The 15,818-nt window shown below is 44.7% G+C and overlaps 1 long non-coding RNA gene across 1 annotated transcript in view; it reads right to left on the bottom strand.

Moving 5' to 3' along the window:
- Positions 1-9,209, bottom strand: part of LOC127482870 (uncharacterized) — a 265,120-nt gene extending 255,911 nt beyond the window's left edge. The window contains exon 1 of the long non-coding RNA XR_011388174.2: positions 8,880-9,209. This is a non-coding gene — a long non-coding RNA (uncharacterized LOC127482870). The remainder of the gene's footprint in view (positions 1-8,879) is intronic.
- Positions 9,210-15,818: the final 6,609 nt, after the last annotated feature.

The raw sequence follows: 15,818 nt of genomic DNA, 5'->3' as shown, positions 1-15,818 counted from the left end.
CTCAGCCTTACCCCTCCTTCTCACTCATATTCTCTCTTCTCTTCCTCCCTCTCATTCATTCAAATATTCTCTCTCTCCCTCTCTCCCTCTCTCTCCCTCTCCCTCTCTCCTTCTCTCTCCCTCTCTCCCTCTCTCCCTCTCTCCCTCTCTCTGTCTCCCCACCGCCACCACCCTCTTTTCCTCCTTTCTTTTCCAGTCTCATTTTCTCCCCGTTGTTCTCGGGGAACAGAAATAGGGTTTGCTGATTCTGGTCTCTTCAAGCCCTTTCAAGCGCCTTCAACTTTGGCGGCGGCAGCAGCAGGTTGCGTTGCCATGGCGACGTTACTGTATGGCGGCGGCGGTGGCCGCAGCTCGAATCCCCCAAACAATACCCCGCCAAGTGCAGGTTTCTCGCCCTTTTCCGTGCACTTTTCCCTTCTAATAGGGCTAGTGGCCTCAAATGGGCGATGCATCTTGACACGACAACAATCCTTACCCCTCCTCTCTTTCCCCCCTCCCTTGCTTTTCCTTCCTCCCGCCTCGTCTTTGATCTATTAAAAATCAAAAGAACAAAGTCACAGAGGAAAGTTGGGTTTTGTTGTGACTGCCACTGCACAAAATGGGGCTCTTCAAACAGAGTGCTGGAGAACCGAGGTCTGACAATGCTGATCCAGGATTGGTTGTAGCTACAGGTCAAATTGGACAGCTCTATACAAGAAGACGCAAATTATAACCAGGCCTGCCAAGGGGCAGCAAGCGTCTCCCTCCCAAACCGAGCAGTTTGGAGTTTCTGGTGGTCAGAGTTGCCTCCAGTCAAGCTCCAAGTGCAAGTTGCACGAGGTAGGGTTCTGATGAAGCCTGCAGGTGAGGAACCACACGGATCCAGAGCTAGAATGCCTGCTCAGGCTTAAGTCGTTTTACAGAGTCCAAGGGTGACACTGGATCCTACCCCGTTCTGGCGAGGCCTCACTCACCACCACAGTACTTGGCACACAGCAGGTGATCGCTGGTGGTTGCTGCTTCAGCTGCGCTGCCAAACCCTCCGCTAGGGGGCAAGAGCGGGGGTTTACCCAGCCTGGAGGCAGTGGTTCATACCTATCAATCAAGCCAGAAGGAACAGCCACACTTTGCATTAAAGGATGTTACAAGGTTGGGGAAAATGCCTAAGTAAACAGCTAATAAATTCAACTACCTTTTTCCAATGTGACAGTAACATTAGTATTTTCATTATGGTCAGATGTCATTTACCACAATATATACTCCATGTGAGACCAATTCTTACCCAAAATATATCTGAGACATTTTCCCAAAACCAACAATATTGTATAAGGTCCTCAACCTTTAGAGACTCAGAAGATGTCTTTAGAAAATGTCCTTTTAAATACAACAGCAATAGTCACTGAACAGGATATGTCTGGCACTAATATAAAGATAATTCTTTTAGAGACCCATTTTGTGCCATTCAATGTTCTATTTGGAAAACTCAGGTTCGTATCATATTTGCCTCAAGTTCAGATTAGTTAGAAATAGATTTTTGTTTCAAAAATTTACTCAATTTGTATTCATCATTAAGTTTCTAATTCATTTAGTAGCCTCCCCATTTGCCATATTAAAATAGCCTTGAACAAAAGTTCCTATTTGATCTAAAATAGAAAATAATAGAAAGAGGTTGTAAAGTAAAAGAAAGGAAAGCAAAATCAACCTGACAAACCTTAAAAATTTGGACAATTTGGTTGCTTTTATAATGTAAAGATAACAAAGGTTACAGCACATGATAGCAGAAAGACACATGGCAAGATGAAATATAAATATTTCTTTCCAAACCAGGGAGAAAAGCTATGTGTTAGAATATTCTGGCTGTTTTTAATAATAGCATTGTAAGAAATATTTTAATGCAGTTGTGCTTTTCCTAATACATATTACAACAGCATAATTGCATGAGGTATGAAGAGAGAAGAGGAAAAATCTAGTATGTGGAATTGTTGAGAGGGATTTGTGAACTTGGAAAAGTGATTCGAACCCTTGAAAAGATCTCAGAACCTTAATCCCTGTTCCTAATCACCAAAGTCAGGTACCTACCAAAAATGACATTGAAAGTTGTTGACACAATCATTTGGGATACAAAAGTGTTTATGTGTTGGCTTAAGTGGTCAGGATTTGGGATGTATACTTTCAAGTAAACTCATTTAAAAATTGACTTTGTCTAGCAAAAGGACTGCTTTTAGTATGTGTTCTCTCTCTGGATATGAGTGCCCTAGGCACCACACATGCACACTGGGAAAGTTCAATCTGAGGAACCTGACACTTTCATTCCTATGTTTGTCTGTTTATATGCATTTACTCTTGCAGTTTTATTCACTAGACAACTGAAAATGGAAAATGTGAACTAGTCAAAAGTTTCTGGGCCACATTTTAGCCCTCGGGGTTATCTGAAGGAAGAGATATGTGAGGCTTCCACATGGAAAGGGGCAGGAAGCAACCATAGTAACCACTACCTAGGCTAGAAAAGGTAGATTTGTGGGGCCTGATTTCTCCTGTCCATTTAGAATAAAGCCAAAACAGAGCAGGCAGAGTAGACAGCAAACTCTCTCTCTCTCTCTCTCTCTCTCTCTCTCTCTCTCCCCTCTCTCTCTTTCATACACACACACACACACACACACACACACCCTAATACTCATGAACACTAAACCTATCCAGAGTGACCAGCAATTTTGGTGACCCAAAGTCCAGCTGCCTCTCATAATTCCTAACACCATTAAAAATAGTGAGCACAGACTTAGGAAAAGCTTTCTTTCCTCCTCCTTTTCTCTCTGAGGTTAAGGAGAAGCCTTAAACTCAGAAATGATTTGGTCAGTTTCTATCTGAGTAATTAAACCTTCCATACTTTCAAAGCGTCTGCTTGTTTGGGCAGTTTTCAAGGTACTGTTCTAGGCAGTGTTCAAGGCACTAAGCTAGCGTGATTCTCTCAAATTTCTGGAGTTCTTTGGGGCTTGTTATGTGTCTAAATTGCACCGTTGGATGGTTCCTCTGTTGGCATTGCTTGGATGGCCTCAGCATGTGGTCCCAGAGCAGCAGCTTCAGCATCACCTGGGAACTTATTAGAAATACAAAATCTCAGAAACTCTGGGGATGGGACCCAGCCATCTCTGGTTATGTTCGATTTGTTTTGCTTGCTTTTAACAGACTTTTGGTGATGTTGAAACTTATTAAGTAAAAGAATCAGTAGATTGAAGGATCCCCAACTCACCCTGCTGGTGGAAATTTTAGACTCAGGAGTTTGTGTTCCTGAAGCCTGGAGACAAATCTGGAAGAAGAGATAAGGAGAAGCTCTCTGCAACTGCGGGCTGGGATCATAGCAGCCAAGTAAGAGTACCAGCTTATGAACCCCTGTGGGTGAAAAAAAAAAAAAAGTGGAGGGGAGGTAGCCATGTTCTCTTCTCCAAAGAGAAGTCCAGAATTGGGGAAGGAGGCGATGCTAATGCTCGGATATACAGGGAAGGAAGAAGAGTCAGAGGGAAAGGCATTTGAGGACTAGGTTGTCCAAAACAGGGAGAGGAGCTCCAGAACCATCCAGAGGAAGGCAGATAGGGCATGGCATATGTGTCTCAGTGAGAACAGGAGTCTGGGACTGGGGGCCCTGAGGGAGAATGTAAATCTAGTGTATGTGAATGCTGGGGCAAAGGAATACCAGGAGTTCCGTGAGAAGTATGAAGGCAGGGGGAGGCAGGATGGGTGTGAGGGTGTGAGAAGGCGAGGAAGTCTGTGGTGCATGGGAATGTGAAAGGGTGGGAGGCTGAAGAAGTAGGGGGTGGAAAAGGGGATGAGAGGAGTGAGGGAAGTGAAGAGGAATCCGTGGGGTTCTGTAGGAGTGGAGGATGAGCAGCAGGAGAGAGAGAGGCAGGTGTTGTGAAGGACTGAGAGGAATGGAGAAGATGAGGGGATGTGAAGCTGTACTAGGGAGTGGGAGAAGGTGACGGGAGGGGAGAGAGCGAGCTCAGAGGTTCTCTCACACTGTTGCAGAGAGGCGGTAAAGGCAAAGCAAACAGGGATCTGCTGCGTTTGAGCAGAAGAGCAGGAGCCTAGAAAACCCTACTTAAAGCTCCTTGCTCCCCACCAGCCTGCTTTCAGATAAACCAGACTGAGCCCCCAGCCCTCCTCGAGGTACCTGCCAAGCTCTCACTCCCTGTGGGGATCAACTTCGCAGAGTGACTGATTAGTGCAGGCACCTGGCTATGCCCTGTTGGCAAATTAAGGGGCTCCTGAAATGTCAGGTAGAGTTGTGGTTCTTACACCTCTCAAGAGCCCTTGGCCCTGCACTGTTCCCTCCCCCTTCCTTAACTCTGGATTAATAATTTTTCATAAAAAGGGATTAAGATTGGGGCCCATACATCACAAAGTCTGAGATATTCCAAGACTATCAGTAGGAACAGTTTCTACGCACGGAAATAATAAATTTCACTTCCTGGATGATGCTTGGCCAGGAATCCAATCCAAATGCCCTCTAGAATCTAATCCCTGGACAGTATTGCCCCAGCCTCTGCATTCTGTTTGCCAGGAGCAGGTAATTAGGGCCTGATAGTGGATGCAATAGGCATTGGAAATCAGAGCACAGCTTATTTGGTCAGAGATTGTGAATGAAAACAGAGGTGAGATGAGCTCTCTGTCTCAGCACCTAGAAAACCAACTGTCATCATCCATCAGTGGATGGCTGTTCTCAGACCCCCAATTCTATACGTGCTAGCTATTCATGTGCATAAACACAGCACTTCTCAGTGGCATATCTGGGCTAGTCCAACTCAAATTCAGTAACTGATAGTTAAATTCACATGCCTCCAAACCATTTCAAGGTTTTCGTGTAGAATTCACTAGTATACAGGTGTTGAGGATTATTAGAACACTATAATCTGTGTCTACAGAAATTAGAGGGAAACTACTTTTGAGAAAATAGAATGGGAGTGAGGTCTAGGCTGCCCTGTCCCATTACTCCAAGTCCTGAAATCTAACTCTATGTCTTCACTTCAATTTTACCATGGAGTAAAATATAAAAACTTTACAGATTATACAGGAATATTTTATAATCAAGATAGTAAGAAAATTATTATTAAAGAGGCTAACATACTGTATAGCATCATCTAACAGATTTTGTAGTTTCTGTGTCTTGTAAATACAATCACTTTACCTTTTAGGAACATTAGTTTTATATGCAAATGAATTTTCAGCAGAGTCAACTTCTATATCAGTTACCTTAATTTTCCAAATATGTCTATAAATTTGTGCTTTTGCCCTTTCTTCTTTTTTCTTCTGAGGAAAATACATTACTGTCAATGTTCACTTATTTCCAAAAAATGATTAAAACAGTTTCCTAGTTTCTTCCCCATTAAAGTTGGATTATTTATTTGAATAAAAACAGTTCTCGTAATTGTTCTGTGTATTCATTTGTATCAATAAATTACTAAATGAATAATGGTATTTTAGCTTTGGCTAGAAATATGTACAAATTCCAGAAGTCTGTCAGCAATTCATGGAACTGATCATCTCTCACCTTCAATTTGAGTGACTGATTGAATAAATAAATGAATTAACTAAGTATTTGAACTGTTGATAGCTAGGCTGTACATGAAATTCATTTTATATAATTTGGAGATGTTTTTCTAACTTGATATGGTTTATTAAAATTATTTCAACCTAAGAAAATCTGGAAATTTCTTGAATTCATAAGCTGATTTTTAGAACAATTAGATTTAAACTTAAGTTACTTGTGTTGATTGCCATGAACTGTGGATTGCAGGTCCTGGTTCACCCATAACCCTGAACAAATGTTATCCATCACAAGCACAGCTACAAGAAAGGGCTTGAAACACATTGCTGCCTTATTTTCTCCGTATCGCTTTAGAATATATCAGAGTAGAGCCTTGAAGAATCTTTCCTGTATCTTTGATTTCTAAATTCTCTAAAAGATCAGGAAGGAATGGTGGAAATGGGGAGTGGGAGAGAGAGAAAGAGAGACCCACATTTTACTTTAAAACAATTTTTAAAAGCAGTTAATATGATTATACACTTAATAAAATGGACAAATAACCTTCCTGATAACTCAAATCCAATTTCTATGCATATTTAGTTGCTTGCATTTCTACATTTAAAGCCAAAACACACAAGCTACTACCCATGCTGTCTTCCACCATACACACACAAAAAAACCAATTTTTAAGTGGTTTGGACCTGCTGCATTTTAATTAAACAATAAGGGTGAACTAACAACTCTGATCCATTGGCTAAGAAATTGTTGTGGAGGATTATTGGGAAATGAAAGTGGGCTCCTTAATTTTCTTCTCTATCACTCAGGTTTACCATTGTCTCCTGATACCTGTTCTTAAATGTTGGGTTGTGTTGTTTTTGCATTTTACTATTGTTGTTTTTACCTTTCTGCTACATTTGTGCTGCACCTAAATTTGATAGAAAACCTTGCTTTTCTTAAACAAACATTCCTAATCTGAACACATCACCCAAGAAAAAGAAGGTAAATGCTGCCCAGAAAGTAAAAGCCAGGGCTTCCAATGGAGAACTGGTGACCCACCCTCATCACTACCTGATGTCTGTTAAAAGAAACCCGCGAAAGACCTTGCTGGCTCTCATGCGTTCAAGTCTGCATTCCCAGGCTGGGGCAGGAGTTGGTGCTGCCCTGGTCAGCTGTGTCCCCTTGAGATGAAGGAGGTAAACACTCCTCTCTCCCAAAAGACACTCTCTAAGGAAATACTGAAAGGCCCTTGTTTTTCTTCGTTTTTGTTCCGGTCTCCGCAGTCCTATATGCCCTGGAAATTGAACCCTGGAAATTGGTGAGGTTTTGTCATTTTGCCAGTAATGAGAGGAATGTGGAAAATTCTGAACCCAGCTAGGAAACACAGCAAAGGAAAGTTCTTTTTTTTTTTTTTTTTCTATGTCAAAGTTCAGGGAAAGGCAACTCATTCCTTCAAATCATTTCATGTCTGCAGTGTGCGGTTTTAAAAAGAGGGTATGAAACAAGTTTAGACTTCTATGTGTTTTCCTCCTCTTCCATAAGTATTTGGATTTTTTGAAGGAAACTGTTCAGAACCATCAAGCTAGGGAATCAGCAAAGCATCCCAAAAGTCCCAAGAGGTTTCCAGGGCACTGAGAACCTGCTGACTGGCCCCCAGAAGCAGTCAGTCCTCTGGGAGTTTCAGCCTCGCATCCCAAACCTTTCCGTTGCCAATTATGATAAGCATTAGTCTCTCTCACTTTGCTCCACCCTTCCTTTACCTTCACCCACCCCCATCTTCGTGCAAAAGTCATCTACAAGGGAACCACACTCATGCGCCCAACTGATGAAACAAGAAACTGCTGACTCCCACAAACGTAAACTTTCTTTCACTATCAGTTTTGTTTTTCATCATCTTACCCACTTTTTAGGAAGAAAAAAAGGCCAGAGAGAGATGTGTATCTCACATCTAAATGGTCTCCTATTTAACCAGCAACTAGCAATCATCCGACATTAATTTATACGGTTTGTACAAATACCTAAGCTATTTAAAAGGCTGCTCCGGGTCGTGTGTGGCAGGGAACATCTATCTGGTGAATAGGCAGTGTCACACGGTAGCATGCTCCCTTGTCAAGGCCGATTGTGTTTTAGGCAAACATTTGCGCAAACATAAAGGCAAAGGTCAAGGACTGTTCAGTCCCAGTATGTGCTAATTCACCTAGCGAACCAATGGGGCAAAAGTTGCATTTTATATGCTCGCCCCGCCAGACCCAGGCGCTGGAGTCGCTCCTGCTCCAGAGCAAAATCGCCTCGGACCGATTCCCTAGTCAATTTCTCGCGGCTTCTTCCACTGGCAAAGACGTGTTTGCCGCAACTGGATCATCTCTGCCCAGTCTGGCGCTAGGCGTGTTATTTCCACATTTCTAGGTAGAGGAGAGCTAATAATCATAACTATAAAACTTGGCTTGCAGCAGACTTTTGCAGGTCGTTGTTTTAAGTAATTAAATGTAAGACCACGCGCCCAATAAACAGCAGACCAAAAAATATTACTCAAACGTAAGAACCGAGTCCTAAAGTCGCAGGTTAGTGACAAGAAAGTGCATACTACAGCGCATTTATAGCGCACGTCTTTGCAAATGCGTGTTTGCGCTCACTGGGAGCCGCAGTTTGAGTTCCTCTGGGGCCACTTTCCCTGCTCTCTGCGAACACAAGACACCGCTTTCCGGTAAAATACGTCTCCCGCCCTAACGTGTCTACACTATCTCCCACAGATCACGCCTGGTTATTTTCTCAGCCCTCGGGGGGAAAAAAAAAAAAAACAACACAAACGATTTCGAGTGGATGTCAACTTGAGCAACACGGAAGCTGAATTTTTGGGGGGTTAAACAAACGCGCGCAAGCTCCAACCCATAGGGTTTGCTTTGCATCAATAATCATCTGGCGAGAACCAATGGCTGAGTTTTTCCAAATCGTCCATTCGAGGGAAGAGTTTTTTCCCCTGTTAAACCTGTGAGTCGCAGCTGTGCGCGTCCACAACCAAGCCGTTTACACGTGCAAAATTCATTCCTGAGAGTCCAGCGAGCCACGGGCTCAGCTGCGGCGCGGCGCCGCTCAGCGCTCGCCTGGGGCGAGAGAGTCCACGACTTGTTGCCTCTGTGGCCCGGGCGCGGCTGTGCCAACCGCGGCCACTCACGGCTTGCGGGCCTCGGGCACGGTACTGTCGGGGTTCGAGGAGAAAACACCTCCCCGTACAACGCTCGCCAAGCCAAAGTCGCAGGAGGCAGTCGCTCCGGGAGGTAGCTTGGAGTCACTTTCCCGTCTCTAAAAACAACAGGAAAACTCTTCCCAAAGTGCATTTTCACTGAGTTCCAAAACCAAAGAGAAAACAGAAGAAAACGTAACTTACCCCGACCTGCCACAATACTACATTTGAGAATCCTTTTAACACTTTGTTTCTTCCTTTAGTGCTGCAGCCTTTTCTTCCCTCTTGTCAGAAAACAACTATCAAACTAGCTGCGGCTACAGAAAAAGAAGAGAAAAAAAATTCTAAAACAGAAAGAAAATAAAACCTGTTTCGCCCTTCTCGTATCTCGCCATCTAGAATCTGCCTCAGATACTTCTTACTTCTTTCTTTACCAAAATTCTCTAAACACCACCTGGGCAGCTTCACAGGCACAAAGTTTGTGTGGTTTGTGTGAGCAAGTGCGCTAGTGTGTGTGTGACCGTGTGTGTGTGCGGGTGTGGAGAGTTAGTTGCTTTTTAAAAGACATCGTTGTCCTTCAGAGTCATAAAAGTGTGGCCCCCATCTTCGGGCGTGGGGATTTTACATGCACCTCTCATTTCAGTTAACTTTTTTCGAGCTGAGAAAAGCTGCTAGCTTACTTTCGGGAGACTTTGCTCGTTATTCATCTGTTTAGCCGCCTCAGAGGCACAAAAGCGGATCCGCGGCGTTATGAAAAATGGCCTGGGCGCGTAGAATGTCACAGTGGTCGGCGTATTATTTTAGCCTTCTTAAAAAAAAAAAAAAAAAAAAAACTCAGGGAAAGTTTGCTTTTGATGAATTCAATAAAAGCAAAGCTGCAACGGAAGAGATTTTCAGCTAAAATCATACAGCATGGGGCAGAGCTTAAAACAGCCAGATGGCCAAAGGTAGAGGGACCCTCTCTGTTTCAAAACCCAGATCCAGAATTCCGCCCACTGAGCCTCTTAGTTTATTTAATCCCGCGTGTATTTTTCCCCCCAATTGATTTCCCCGCTCTTCCCCTCACCCCACCCCCCCACTTCACTTTGGGGCTTCCATCCCGCTTCCCCACCCCGGGAGACGCTGGTGAGATCCCGTTTTGGAAATTGCAGAAGTCACGTTTCGATTGTAGAGTTAAACTTTGTAGCTAACTCCGGGGCGGGAGGCGGCGCATCCCACGACACCATCGGGTCCTAGGTTCAAATTCAGCTTCTGGGGCGGCCGAGGCTTTTGAATTTACAAGCACAAATACTCTTGGTGTTCAACCCAAGCAATCTTCCTCCTACCACTGCAAACACCCTTGGAAACCAGAAGGGTTTGGGTCACCTTTCCACCTTGTGCCCTCGCGGATCCCCTCTCCATCCCCACCCCGCCACCACAACCGCAAAGCGGCGAAGTTATCGGCTCTTTCCGGCTCTGCAACTTTATTATGGGCAAACCGGGTCACACACACAGAGGCTCCCCTGACTTTGGAATGGAGGGGTGGGAAATTAATGTACACCCTATTTGAGGATGTTTGTGGTGTCAGATGCTGAGCAAGCAGGAAAAACAGGAGGGTGCCACGAGGTGGAGGTATTGAAGGTGTACTTTGCAAGTCCGATGGAAGGCTGGACTCAGCCCCGGGGCCCTTCCCGGGTAGGTGGACGGGGGCGTCCCCAGCCTCGCGGGATCCCATCCTTTAGCGCCAGGCCTGACTGGATGTAGGTGTATGGGTTTGACTGCCACCTCCAGCTCCCCTCGCCCTCGATGGACCTCTGCCTTGACTGCAACTCCCTACACGGACGAACTAGGCTCCACACAACGGCCAGTAGCGTGGGGGTGGGGCAGAGAGGTCGGGAGAGCGAGGGGTTAGCCCAGGGAACGTCCTGGCTGCCAGAAACCTGCTGCGAAGGGAGGGGAGGCAACAGCTGATCCGGGTTTTCTGAACCCCAGCCGCCTCACCGCGGGGCTGGCAGGAAAGAAGAGCCCTGGCCGCGCGCTTCTCCTAGTCCCTGCCCCGCTGCTTCAAGACTGAGCAAAATCTTTGATCGCTTTTCTAACCCTCTGTTTTTCCATCTGGAAAATGGGTACAAAAGTAGACTCTGTTTCAAATGGAGGGTTTTTTGTTGTGGTGGTTTGTTTACTTGCTTGTTTTAAGTAAAACTACGGGGGCAAAGCGCCTCAAGAAAGGGCACAGTATTCCACGATAGGTCGTGTCGCTGTTATTGTTTCGTTCCAAATGCTGACAGGTTTTGCCGCTATGGTACCACCAAACACAAGCTCCTAACGAGCCGTTTCCTGCACCTACCCCCTCATCTTTCGGCTCTGAAGATCCTAAAGTGTCCAGGCTCGGACCCCAGGAACCCTACAAGACCTGCACCACTCTGGGATCGAACTCACAGGCTGGGAGGGCTCTCCTTGACCGCATCACTCGGTCCCAGTCGGGCCCTTGGACATGCCTCTCCTTTCCCTGCGCGGGACTTCACAAGGCTTTCGAAGGCCCGAGGTATCCCTAGGCTGGTCGGACAAAGATGCCCAGGCACTAGAAGAAGCCCCCAAAGCTAGGCTGGAGAAGACCTTCCGAAAAAGGCGAGATGTACACATTTGTAGTATGAGGAATCAAAGTACATAATTTCAGAGCGGGAAGCCAACCAAGGGCGCCAGGCTGCTGAGCACACCTAATTGCGCGCCCGCGCCCTCCACCTTCGTCCACCCTGGCTTCCCGCGCTGGGGCGCTTCAGCAGAGGATGCCGGGAGGAAATCTCTTTTCCGCTGGGGGGAGCAGCGCGGATGGGGTGGAGATGGTCATTGCAACTGTTCCTAGCCTCTAGAAGAAGGAGGCCCAGCAGCAGCTTGGAACCCAAGACACACTTCCGAAATACAGTTCCAAAATCAATATCCCCGTTTTGCACAAACGAGCTAAAAATCTAGAAGAGTAGGGACCGGTCCGCAACGAAGGCGCATGGTGGCATGGAGTAGAAGTCCTTTGACAGCCGCTGGAAGTTCGTCCCCTCCCCACCCCCGCGTCCTTGTATTGGACGTCTGAATTGGACGATTCCTGACCTCCGGCCCCTCTGAGAGGTTCATGAGACCCAGACTTCCTGGGAGTATTTGTTCACCTGGACCTCTACAACGACTTTCAGGGCACTTGGTGCCCCACTCTCAAGATAGAACCCTGTCTAACCCCCAAGTTAGAAGTGGTACAAGTACCGGGCATCTTCCAAGACCCCAACCCAGGCGCTGGTACACTAACTCTGGCACCTGCCAGAGAAGCTAGAGTCGACTGCTGCCGGCTTTGGGTGCAGGTGACCCCTCTACCACCCACCCCTAGGTGACTGCAGAGACTTCTGCCTCCACCGGCAGCACCTAAGTCAGGGGAGGGGTAGAGAGGATTTGCTGGACAGAAGTTTATGCCTTGGTCGTTTGCAAACCGAGCAAAATCGTGTAGATTTAACCCTAAGGCTACTCTAGTCTGAAATACAGGAAACCAAACTGCCGGTGGCTGACACGTGTGTGTAGGGTAGAGCTGATTTAAAAACTTGCCATGACAGGCGGTGGAAAATGTCTTATGATCAATGAACAGGCTTTGCTTTGCACTTTACAATTTGAATTAAACTATGGGGATTCTGCCCATTTATATACATGACCAAATCGCTCTGTCTGTAGCACAAGCTTCCCCTTGGTTTTGGAGACAATCTATTTGGACCATTCATTGGGCCCCTACACTTTGCACAGGACAAATCTCGCCCCCACTCCCAACCCATCATCCTTCTCTGTGAACCCTCCCTTGTTCTTGACTTTCCAGCTTGGACAGCATCAATCGAAAGCAAGTTGGACGTTGGGGGGCAGGGATGACGTTTCTGCCTGAGGTGGGTCTCCGGCATTAATTGTCCCAATAAATTGAGATATAGTGTGCATAATGCAATGGAGCAATATGGTTATAGTCCACGTGTATGACTTAATTAAGCTATTTGCAGCTTGATGCTGCAAGTCAACGGGTGTGCAAGTGGATTAACAATTGCCGGCTCCCTTATCCTCAGGATGGCGCATAATTACTTTACTAGCGGTACATATCAATTTTTGATGATTGCGGAAGCCATGCTCGCTTCACCAAGAAGCCGTTTAATAACTCTCCGTTGTGTATTAAAAAAGTAGTGTTTGGAAATATTTTGAGGTCGCTCTGAACATTTTTATAGTTTCTGATTGTGGCCTTTAATGGGCTGCCGTTTTATTCCTGATGTATATTTTATAAAGGGGCAAAGGCTAAAGTCTTAAGTCTGGGCTCTGGGAGGAAATTGGAGTCCTCTATGCTTCCCCACCCTCTTTTCACCCCCCCCAGGGGTCTCCTCGTGTCTTTATGAAAGTCGGGTTGGCAGAAGAGGACATAATGGACACATATAAATGCTTGTAACTGGGCAGTCACCTCTACAATTGTCTCTGCTCTCACCTTTCCCCCCTGCTCCTCTCTCTCTCTCTCTCTCTCCCTCCCTCCCTCCCTCCCCCCCCCACACGTTCACACACACCACGCACACAAACATCCTACTTAAAGATTATTGAGGAGGACTGTGAGCTGCCCCTCTTCATTCAGCATCCCTTTCCCCCTCCACCAACAGGACCCTGTCCCCAGTGTTGCACACTCCTGCCCAGCGAGGCTGAGGAAAGCAAGGCGTCTGGTGGCCCAGCAGGGTAGTATGTACTAACATGGGTTGATGAAATTTGTGAGAGGACTAATAAAATTATACAACCTGATGACAGAGGCACTGACATTCTTACTTCCTGGGCTCCTTGCCCTTTGTTTAGAGTCAGATGGTGCCAAAACCCCAGCTCACTTTCACCCTGGCTGGGGATGGGTGGTGATGATGTGCATTTGTTCTCTGTGATTTACTATTCGAATCTTATGTCAAGGCTGAGAGTTTGACCTCTCTGGATTGAACTAAATTCATCACCTATAATTTTATTAAAAAGCCCAGAGGCCATCAATCATTATGAGAGCATGAGGAGCCAATATTTTCCAGGAAAACATGTCAAGTTCATGAACACATGGCACTTCTACCATCCCTCCCTTGTCCTGGGCTGGACAGGCACTTACCTAAGCTTTTTTCTGAGGACCCAGGGTCAATGCAGCACTCAGTGGATAGAGGTGTTTGGGTGGAGGGATTTTTTTTTTTACTTAATTAGGACCAGGGCTGGATGAGATAGTGTCCATTCCCTGACTTAGGCCAAGCTCCAAAGAAGCCCCCTGTTTTTGGACTCAAGAGATGGTTTGACAAACTGTGTTTCCTAGCCTTAATCCAAAAGAAATTTCAAAAGGTATAACCAAGATCAGGCCTGCTCTACCCATTTCTGAAAAAGCTGCTGTAAATCACTCCAAAATTACAGTACATCACAGCCTACATGTATATCAGAATATCCAAATGCTTGCCTGCTAATGAAATAACTGTAATGCCAGTCCCATTAAAAAAATTTAAGAGGGATACAATTTTCCAGTGGTGTTTTAAACTCAACTCAATATTAATTCTTTAAAATTAAGGTTGCACAGTCCCTGTTTTGAAGGTTTCCTGGTCGAAGTCAATTTGTTCTTGTACCTGAAGCAGGTGATGTTTCTGCAGAGACATCTGAATGACAGCGGGAGTGGAGGACAAATCTAATAAAGCCTAATAAAGCATGAGCGTCGAAATGTCATTAAACTTACAAAGATGAGACTCAAAATCACCAAAAAGGTAAATGTCTTCATTAGTCTGATCTCTGAAGACTGTCGAACATTTCATTAATTTATAATTTATGATTGTTTGACAAATATTGAAAAGTATGTAAATATGAGTGGGATAATGTCTTTTCTGCGGGAGATGAGGAAATGACCCAAACTGTACGTGCCTGCAAGATTACACACAGGACCCAGCTCTCTGTTATCAAACTGTGCCGCCCCTTTAGCCAACATATTGTGCAAGTGACAAGTGAAATAGTGCAGATAAACCAATGGTTTAAAACGTAATAAAGACAACAGCCATTTGCATTTTTTACATTTTATTACAAAGGTAATTTACTATGACACATTTCTGAATGTAATTTATGAAAACATGTTAAAGCAATTACATCGTGTATAGAGCCCTCAGAGCTACGAAATTCAGATAAATAATAATATTATAGATCTTTAGAGACTTTCACTATTGAAAACATATCATAAAAGGAATCTTTTATTTCAAAAATGGATTGTACAGGAGAAGAAGATAATGGCATTAAGATTTAAGCTTAAGAATAAATTCTTGAAGAATAATAGAAAATAAATGAACAACATTATTTGCTGGAGTTGCAAAATTAAATCTTTATGATGACAATTTGCTTAATTCATAGGCTTTATTGTCAACAATTCTTTTTCTTCCTGGAGTGGATGGAATGTTAGGTGCTTCTTGGAAAAGAATGCAAGAGGAATGTATGTTTTCTTTCTCAAATTTCTGAATTTATTTTTTCTATTTCCTTAAACAAAAGCACAGAATTGTGCCAGTTTTGAAAAGGAGAAAAAGAAACCCATTCCCTGGTGGTCAGTGCTGTCTGAACCAATCCTTCAAGCACACCAGCCTGTCAGGAGTTATCAAACTGGAAGAGAATTTCATGAGAGAAGAGACAAGGCAAATTTACATAATAAAACATAAAATTAAAACTGTGGACATCTTATTCCTCTTCTCACTCCAGATATTAATTTATTTTGTACTTGCTTCATAAAATGTTCTAAAAACTGGGGGTACATGATCAGATACTTTGGATTTAACTTTTTCTTGGAAGAGGGGAATCTTTACACCTTCTGTATTCACAGGTACACTTCCCTCAAACATTTCAGATTTAAAAATCAATCATAATGCAAGGCTGGAATGAGCTGCTTTCTTGTCTGTGGAGGAATGCCCTGGGTTTATCCTACAACTTGAGACAACGCAAAGAGTGCAGTACCTTCACCTGAAGTATCCCTTAGGGAGCTTACCTGCTGTGATAGCTTTACAGCCACTATTACTATCTCTGCTGTATTGGATCTCGTCAACCTAAGAAAGCAGGTCCTATATATCCAAACCAGATCTGAACTGTGTGGCATCTGGAGCATGTAATAGTTAAGCTTGATCTTCTCCTAGCAGCTCA

The sequence above is a fragment of the Oryctolagus cuniculus genome, chromosome 4 (assembly GCF_051225735.1).
Source record: "Oryctolagus cuniculus isolate XC-2025 breed Fujian yellow rabbit chromosome 4, ASM5122573v1, whole genome shotgun sequence".
NCBI classification, from domain to species: domain Eukaryota; kingdom Metazoa; phylum Chordata; class Mammalia; order Lagomorpha; family Leporidae; genus Oryctolagus; species Oryctolagus cuniculus.
The sequence above is the reverse complement of the archived record's forward strand: the minus strand, read 5'-3'. Positions and strand labels throughout refer to the sequence as shown.